This window comes from Puma concolor, chromosome C1 (assembly GCF_028749965.1).
Source record: "Puma concolor isolate L17-30 chromosome C1, mPumCon1.1.hap2, whole genome shotgun sequence".
Taxonomy (NCBI): Eukaryota; Metazoa; Chordata; class Mammalia; order Carnivora; family Felidae; genus Puma; species Puma concolor.
Genome location: NC_141674.1, coordinates 151,189,242 through 151,199,360, shown reverse-complemented (window position 1 = coordinate 151,199,360; position 10,119 = coordinate 151,189,242).

Sequence of the window (10,119 nt, the reverse complement as noted above, 5' to 3'; positions counted from 1 at the left end):
AAATATTCCCATTCTTTATTTTAAAGAAGTCCAGTGTAACCACTTATTGGTTTATACGTTGTGCTTTTGGTTTCCTATCTAACAGATCTCTGCTAACCAAGGTCACATAGATTTTCACCTATATCTTCTTCTAGAAGTTATCTAGTTGAGCTTTTATATTTCTATGATCCATTTTGAGTTAATCTTTGTGTATGTTATGAGGTAACAGTTGTGTTTCATCTTAGAATCAGATATTCATTTGTTCTAATACCATTTATTGAAAAGACTCTATTTCCCCTGTTGAATACCCTCAACAGTTTTGTCAAGAATCAGATGACCATATATATGAGAGTCTGTGTCTGGATTCTATTTTGTTCCATTGCTCTATACACCAATATTATGCTACCTTAATGAGATACTTAATGAGACACTATTAAGATGCTATCTTAATGAGTTATTTATGGTAACTCAAATTCAGATTGCATAAATCCTATAATTTGGCTCTTCTTCAAAAGCATGTTGGTTATTTTAGTTCCTTTTTATCTCTATATACATTATAGATTCACCTTGTGAGATTCATAAATATTGCTAAATTTTATTGGGATCATGCTGAAATTATATATCAATTTGGAGAAAATTGACATTTTAACAGTATTAACTCTTCTAATTCATAAAGACGTCCTTTCTCTTCATTTATTTAGATCTTTTATTTCTCTCAGCAATGTTTTATAGATTCTGTTGCACATATTTTAAATATTTTTTTTAAAACTTAATCCTAAATATTTCATTTTTGATACTTTTGTAAATGGCATTTTCATTTTAATTTCCAATTATTGATAGCATAGAAATACATCTGATTTTTGTATATTGGCCATATATCATAAGTTGTTGCTAAATTCACTCATTAATTTTTTAGGTAGGTAATTACGTTATCTGTAAAGAATAATATTCTTTCTTATGTGTATGCCTTTATTTCTTTCCTAACCGTATTGCACCAGTTAATATCTCTAGTACTGTGCTGGGGAAAAAATGATGAGAGTAAACATTTTTGTCTTGTTCCTAATCTGAGCGGAAATGCTTTGGTCTTTTACCATTAATTGTGATGTAAGATGTAGGTTTTTGTAAATTCTCTTTATCATATTGAGGAAGTTCCTTCTTATTTGTATTGTGCTGAGGGTTTTTTCATGAATGAATGTTGAATTTTGTCGAATATTTTTTATGCATCTGTAAAGATGGTTATAGGACTCTTCTTTTTTAGTCTATTCATGTGGTAAATTCCATTGATTGACTTTCAGATGCGAAAACAACCTTGTATCCCTATGATGAATGCCACTTGGTCATGATGCATTATCTTTTTATTGTTGGATATGATTTACCAAAATTTTGTCAAAGTTTATCACCTCTGTGTCCATGAAAATTGGTGGTCTCTAGTTTTTTTCCTTGTCTTTTATGGGTTTGGTATCAGTGTTATGCTGGCCTCATAAAATGAGTTGAGAAGTGTTCCTTTCTCATGTGTTTTCTGGAAGAGGTTGCATAGAAATAGTGGAGGTTTTTTTTTTTTTTTTTTTTTTTAATTAAACATTTGGTTAATTAACCAGTAAACCTTTCTTGACATACAATTTTCTTTTTGGACAAGTTTTTAACTACTTATTTAATTTCTTGAGTAAATTTAGGACTATTTGTGTTATCTATTTCTCCTTAAGTGTATTTACCTAATTTGTGTCATTCATAAATTTGTTCATTTTATCTTTATATCAAATTTGATGCCATGAAGCTGTTCATAATATTCCCTTATTGTCTTTTAAGTACTTGTAGAATCTGGAGTAATTTCACCTCTCCCATTCTTAATATTGGTTGAATTTCATTTCTTTATTTTCTGATCAATCTAAAAGTTTATCAATATTACTAATCTTTTTAAAAACCCAACTTTGTTTTGTTGTTTTTCTCTGTTGTCTTCCTATTTGTTATTACAAAGATTCTGACTTTGTCTTTATTATTTCATTCCTCTTGTTCACATTAAGCTTTCTTTACTTTTCTTATTCTAGTTTTTTTAAGATTTAGGCTTGGATCATTGATTTAAGAACTTTCTCCTTTTTTAATATACTAAACGGTATAAATTTCCTTTTAATAAATATTGTTTTGGCTATGCCTGACAGATTTTATTTTGTTGTGTTTTACTTTCATTCATCTTTTTAAATTTTTTTAAATGTTTATTTATTTTTGAGAGAGAGAGACAGACGGACAGACAGACCATGAGCAGAGGAGGGGCAAAGAAAGAGGGAGACACAGAATCTGAAGCAGACTCCAGGCTCCAAGCTATCAGCACAGAGCCTGTTATGGGGCTCAAACTCACGAACTGAGAGATCATGACCTGAGCTGAAGTCAGACTGAGCTGCCCAGGTGCCCCACTTTCATTCATCTAAAAATATTTTCTAACTTGCCATTGTGATTTCTTCTTTAAACCATGGATTAGTTACAAATGTGTTGACTCATTTTTTCAAATATTTAGGATTTTCAGATATCTTTTTGAGAGGGAGGTTGGGGCAGACAGAGAGGGAGAGAGAGGGAATCCCAAGCAGGCTCCATACTGTCACTGCAGAGCCCTATGTAGGTCTCGAACTCTCTAACCACAAGATCATGACCTAAGCAGAAATCAAGAGTCAGAAGCTTAACCAGCTGAGCCACCCAGGCACCTCCCTGTTATCAATTTCTAACTTAAATCTTTTTTGATTAGAAAACATGCTTTCTATGATTTCAATCTTATATTTACTGACACTTGTTTTATGGCCCAGATTCTGGTATCTCGATAAATGTTCTGTGTGCATTTGAAAAGAATGTATGTTTTTCTGTTCTTAGATGGAATGTTCTATATTACTTAGGTCAGGTTGGTTGACAGTATTGTTTGACTATTGTATATCATTTCTGATTTTCTGTCTACTTGCTCTATCAATACTGAAAGAATAGTGTTAAAATCTCTACCTGTAATTATGGATTTATCTATTTCTCTTTTATGTTCTATCAGTTTTTGCTTCATGTATTTTGCAGCACTGTTAGTAAGTGCATGCACATTTACAATTCCTATATGCCCTTCATAAACTGACTTGTTTATTATTAAAGAAAGGTTCTTCTTTCCCTGTTATTGTTCCTTGTTCTCAATTCTACTCCGTTTGATATTAACAAAGCCACTTCAACTTTTTTACTTAATAAGTGTTTGCATGGTATTATTTTTTCATTTTTTTACTTTTAACCTGTGTTTTTAGATTATGGGGTTCTGGATCCAACCTCACAATCTTTGCATTTAATTGGGACATTTAGACTATTTACATTTAATGTGATTAACAATGTGGTTGAGTTTAAATATACTACTTTTCTATTTGTTTCTTTTTGTTCCATTCACTATTTCTTCCCTGCCCCCCATTTCCTACTCAAAAAGGTTAACTGAGTGTTTTCTTATGAAACCATTTTATCTTCACTATTGACTCTTAGCTATGTATCTTTGTTTCATTACTACTGTGGTTACCTTGGGGTTCGCAATTTACATTTTTAACTTATCACTGTCTGCTTTTAAATAATATTATACCCTATGTAGGGAGAAGGGTAAGAACCCTACAACAGTTACTTCCATATTCTCCTTCTTGTCCTTTGTTATTTTTGTCATGCTTTTTACTATTACATATGCTATAACCTCCATAATACATTGTTGATATTTTTGCTTCAAACAGATAATTTGTTTTTAAAGAAATTATTAAGGTAAGAAAAATATGTCAGTTATATTACCCATATTTTTTTCCATTTCTAGTGTTCATCATTCTTTGCATAGATCCAAATTTCCCTCTGGTATTATATTCTTCTCCCTGATGAATTTTTAAAAATATTTCTTGAAGTACAGACATACTGATGATAAATTCCTTCAGCTTTTATATTTCTGAATGTCTTTTTTTTTTAACTTCTCATTTTGACTGTTTAAAGAATTCTAGGTTGACAGATTTCTTTTCCTTTAGTGCTTTAAAGATGTCTGTGTACTATCTTCTGGCTTGCATAACATCTGATAAGAATTCTTCTATCATTCCTATCTTTGTTCCTCTGAGCATAATGTGTCTGTATTCTCTGCTTTTAAGACTTTTTTTCCTTTTGTTAGTGGTTTTCAGCAATCTGATTACGGTGTGCTTTGTCCTATATGTAAAATATGCCGGATTTGTTGAGTTTCTTAGATTTATGAGTTTGAAATTTTACCAAATTTAGAAAGTTCTTGATCAGAATTTCTTTAAATATTTTTTCTATCTCCACTTATGAGTGGGGACTCTAATTAAATGTATATTAGACTGTTTAAGGTTATAGGTTACTGCTGTCCAGTTATTTTTTTTCATCTTGTTTTCCTCTGTGTGCTTCATTTCAGATAGTTTCTATGGCTGTGTCTTCAAGTTCACTGATCACTTATTCCACAATTACTAATTTGATGTTAATTTCACCCAGTACATTTTTCATTTCAGATATTGGACTGTCATTTATTTAAAAACTCTAAAAAGTTCTTTATATAAATATCATTTATTTTTTGTCTCCCACTTTTCTTCTCATACTGCTTATATTTTCTTAAACACATTAAGCATATTTATAATAGCTGTTTTAATATTCTTGTCTGCTAGTTTCATCATTCTGTCTGAGTGTTTGTATGGATTGTTTTTTCCCTAGTTATGGATTATATTGTCTGCATATTTGGATGCCTGGTAGGTTTTTGGACTTAATGATTATATGGTGCTTGTTGCTGGATGTTTTGTATTCCTTTAAATAATATTATGTTTTATTTTTATGCTTAAGTAATTTGAAATCAGTTGCATTATTTTAAGGCTTGCTTCTAAACTTTGTTAGAATAGGTGTAGATCAGACTTTAGTCTAGGGCCAATTTAGCTCTACTTAGGGTTCTAATCATTGCCTAAGTACTAGGTCTTTCCACTCTGGCTGGCATAAACACAAACTATTTCCAACCTTATGTGAGGTCCTTGAATTTGACTACTTACTGACCTTGAGTGGTTTTTAACCCAGCTGCAGGTAGTTTCTTCTCATGCATGTATACATTAGTAATCACCAAAAGACTCAAGAGACCTTGCTGCAGATATCCACTTCTCTCTGAGACAGTTCCTCCTTTCCAGTATCTGCACCATGATTTCTAGCCTTTGGCTTCCCTGGATTCTAATCTTTGTCCTCTTCTCAGCCAGAGAGTCTATTCTGCTGGGTTCCCTCTTTCTGCACTGAAGCCTAGAAACTGTCCAGGCACAGCAAGCTAGAGCAATTACAGTAGTTTCATTTTATTTGTGGAGACTACATTTCAAGACAAATCAGTGGATGCTTGAACCACAGATAGCATCAAACCATATATATATTTTTTTTTCTATACACACATACTTATGATAATGTTTAATTTCTAAATTAGGCACAGTAAGAGATTAACAAAGAACTCATAATAAAATAGAACAATTGTAGCAATGCATAATAAAAGTTACGTGAATGTAGTCTCTTTCTCTCTTTCAAAATACCTCATTATATTGTACTCACCTTCCTCTTCTTGTGATAATGTGAAATGATAAAATGCCTATGTGATGAGATGAAGTGAGGTGAATGACGCAGGCACTGTGATGCAGCGTTAGGCTACTAACAAACACAGTTGACCATGGTAACTAAAACTACAGAAAGCAAAACCACAGATAAGGAGAGACTACTATATAGTTCTTTCTTTTTTGTTGTTTGTTCGCTGTTGGTTTTTTGTTTTTTTGTTTTTGTTTATTTTTTTCAGGGATCACAGACCTGGACTGCTTGTTGCCTAATGTCTGAAAACTCTCATATGTTTTGTCTAGTTTTCTATTTTATTAAGGCAGAAGATTAAATCTGATTCCTCTCACTCTGTCTGGATAAGAATCAGAACTTCCTATCAGTTTAATATGAATTTCTCTTACTATGAGTGAGGTTGAGTATCTCTTCATGTGTTTAACAAGAGGCTTTTGTGTTTCTGTCTCTGGGAATGTATTTATATCCTTCATCCATTTTTATTGTATTGTTGGTTCTTTCATCATTTTCAATAACACCATTTAATGCTAGAATTCTGCTTCACTGATTCTCACAGTTCTAAAAATAGTTTTTCTTATCCATTGATATTTCAATAGCTCTTCCTAAAATAATTTGCAATGCTGCTCTGCTGGTCTTAAAAATTATTTCTTCCATTTTTATATTTGCCTATTTCTATACTTCCAGTGCAAACATCAATTAAATGAACTTTTTAAAACAGTATTTAAGACCCACATACAACTATTCTAGAGTAAAGAAGGAGAAAACTAAGCAAAAGACACATTTTATGACCTTAAAGAGCTTTTTATATTGATGGAAAAAGAAAAAAAATACATAAATATTTAAGGTTAGGAGAGGATACACAAAGCCTAAATCATAAAATGGGCTGAGTCATGGAATTCTTTTGGAAAAGATTCATCTTGAGCAAAATTGTGAACCAAGTTTAGAATCTAAATATGTTGGAGAAAGCAGGCAAGGTGGGATTTTCAAGATTAACTGAAAAACACAGAATGAGAAAGAAGAGTAGAATAGGGAGGAAACAAGCCAGAGGGGTGGGCTCTGTGGGGCTGCAGCCTCCACTCAGGCCCTGCTTTATATTCTGTCCATTGGAAGAAAGTGATGTTCTTGTCAAGCAAAAGTTTAAAGTCACAGAGGCCTGGGGAAGCTGGTCTCAGAGACTTTGAGGGAAACACAGTGCTGCCTCATAAAGAGATGAGAACTAGATTCCCTAATGAACAATGCATTCATGTTTTCATGGAGACCATTGCAGTTTTAGAGTCATCTATGTAAGTTCATTACTGTCATGTTTTACTGAAAGAACATAAGGAATCAGTAATGTGTTTAATTGCTATTGCACATTTATATAAAATTCTGGTCATTCTTACTACTGATCATTAGGCTTCCCACCATAGAGGGATTGACCAATTTATATTTCCCAACCTCGGACTTGTTAGCATTCCTCTGACCACCTGGCCAGATGGAACCAGAGCCTTCTCCTAAGGCATACCCTGTAAGACTTAGGGAGGGCAGTTCTTACAAGTCAGACTAAAGGCCCATGTGCAGATCCTCCATTGCATATGTACCAGATGACTCTTATTCCCATTTTCAGAACTCTGTGGCTCACCTTGTGGGCCCTGTGTGGCTACTCAATGAGGCCACTGTCTCCTTTGTTATTCTGGTCTTAATTTCTTCACAATCTCTACTGTTGGAACACACCTACTTTTTCCCAATAATGTCTTAAGCTTCTGAAACCTTATCAGAGAAAGAAAACATTGCTTCTTGAGATGCATCATTCACTTATGACTTGACTAAAGGCCCTGAGTTTTTGCATAGTAGAAAATTTGGGGTCAATCCGATGGATAAATATGTGTCTGATCAAAAGGGCAATAAAAGGGAAATATACCAATGGCCAAATAGAAATATTCAAGAGAACTTCCAAACTGAAAAGGGAAATTAAAGAATGAAAAGTAAATTGATCACTTGCAAAAATAAATAGAAATAAGGGCATAGAGAATTAAGATGTGAATATTAATTCAGCCAGATTGGATAAAACCAAGTATATCCATCGTAACCTTGAATGTGACCAGATAGAATATTCCTATTTAAAAACAAGTACCGTTACTTTAGTATTAAAGAAAAAAATTTTAAGCCTGAGCTACATATTATTTATAAGAAAACCACGTTCAACAGTGGATGTTTTTTAAGGCTAAACACAAAAGGGAGAGCAAACTAATACTAGGTAATCACAAAAATAAATAGCAGAGGAAACATTAATATTACATAGGCTAAGTTTAAGGTTCCAAGTGTGAAACGGGAAAAAGAGAAAATATGATGAGTCACAAGTTATAAAAGTCATATTTTTCAAAAAAAGATAACATTCATACATCTATACGCACAAAACAGCATATAAACAAGAAAAATCTTTAGAAATGCAAATATATCCAAGATATTGTGAGAGATTTAAAAATATCTCGTCAGAAGTAGGCTAAAAAGTATGAATAATACAAAATAAGAAAAAAGATACAATAAGCAACTCATAATAATGTAAGGAGAGATGCTTCAAATAGACAATATTATTTTTCTTCCTACATGCCCATGACGTATTTACAAAATCAGTTGTGTAGTGGCCACAAAAAGATGTCATTAGCAAAAAGCTTTAGAGACTTTAAGGGGTGCCTGGGTGGCTCAGTTGGTTGAGTGTTCAATTTTTTGTCTCAAGTCAGGTCTTGATCTCAGTATCATGAGTTTGGGCCCCACACTGAGCTCCACACTGGGTGTGAAGCTTACTAAAAAAAGAAGAAAGAAGAAAGAAGAAAGAAGAAAGAAAGAAAGAGAAAGAAAGAAAGAAAGAAAGAAAGAGAAAGAAAGAAAGAAAGAAAGAGACTTTATAAGCCACATTCTATAGTCATAATCCAAAAAAAATTAGAATAAATAATAAAAAAAATACCTACTTGGTAGGTAGGTAGGCAATTCTACCTACTTGGAAATTAAAACCCATACTCCTAAATAACTGTTAGAAATGAAAGTGGCTACTAAAATGGAATGATGTAGAAGAGACCCACATGTACATGTACATGGCCCTCTGTGAGGAGACAAGAAGCCATCTTTCATTTCTGTTACTTTAGTGTTTAGCAAGTAAGTTACACTTACTCCTTCTATATGCTGGTATGTGTCCAGGATTGATATTTATAGGTTTGTTTATTTACATAACTGATGTGTTCTTTCAAAAGTAAATCAGTAATTCAAGAACAAGTTAAATTGCTCTTCTTTTAAACATATAGAGTATGTGGTTAGTTTTGGTATTTTCACTTGATCTTAGCGAAAAGGCTGAGAAGTGATAGTTTTGGTATTTTCAAATGTGTGGCTTAATACAGTTTTACACATTGTTAGTCACATATATTCACATTAGTTAATAATGCAAAACTCTTAGGACAGGACACACAGATTTGTGTGTCACAAATCCCATGTTAACTATCAGTATTTTAATACACGAGTTCCTACCTGCTTAGTTTCATAGAAAACCCTGCATCCTCCTCCCCCCTGCAGGTCCGCAGGTTCCTTCCCTTAATGTGCTCAAAATTTCCCATAGTTCACCTCCTCTACATAGAGACAGTTCCCATTACTCTCAATGGGTTCCTGGGGCCAGAACTTGAACACCTTCCCTAAAGCTGAAAATGTAATTGAGAACATAGTTAAAGCTTCGTTAGGGGCACCTGAGTGGCTCAGTCAGTTAAACATCCGACTTCGGCTCAGGTCATGATCTCATGGTCTGTGAGTTCAAACCCCTTATCCAGCTCTGTGCAGCTGGAAGCCTGGAGCCTGCTTCTGATTCTTTGTCTCCCTCTTTCTCTGTCCCTCTCCCGCTCATGCTGTCTCTCTCTCTCTCTCTCTCTCTCTCTCTCTCTCTCTCAAAAATAAACATTAAAAAAAAAAAGCTGTGTTAGAGAAGCTAAAGCTTTCTGTGTAGCACTTGACTCAGATTCCATCTTGCCAAATGTGCCTGCCTCCTTCCCTACTCTTCTCCAGAAAAACAAAACAACCAAAAAAATAATACATAGCTGGCCCTTCTTTCCAGCTTTCTGGTGAATTGTCAGGAAGTGGAAATTCATGGTCCTCTATTCCTCAGCAGGTTCAGATACTTGCTCTAGAGTCTTTATCCTGCGGGCCTCATGGAAGTTACATTCTAATAGGGGAGACAGGAAATAAACAAATAAACCAATACTAATGTAAAAACAGGTAGTGATAAAGTGCTATGGAAAACATAAAGCAAGATATATCAGTCAGAATCCAAGCAGGAAAGCAGTAGTCCAATAAACAATGGTCTAGGTTTAATATGGAGAATTAATTATGATGATGTTAGAAATGCTTTAAGAGCAAACAGGTGACAATGAGATAACCCAGAGATTTGTAGTTGGCCTTTGGACTGAAGAATAAGGAAAACAAGCCCAAAGGCCAAGCCACTTTGCAAATGCTGGGACCATGGCAAAGATGCAGTGATTTCTGGATATACTACCCAAAAATAGAGAAAAGGGAAGAAATCTCCAAAATTCTCTCCCTGCTTCTTTCCTTTTCTTCTCCCCCCCC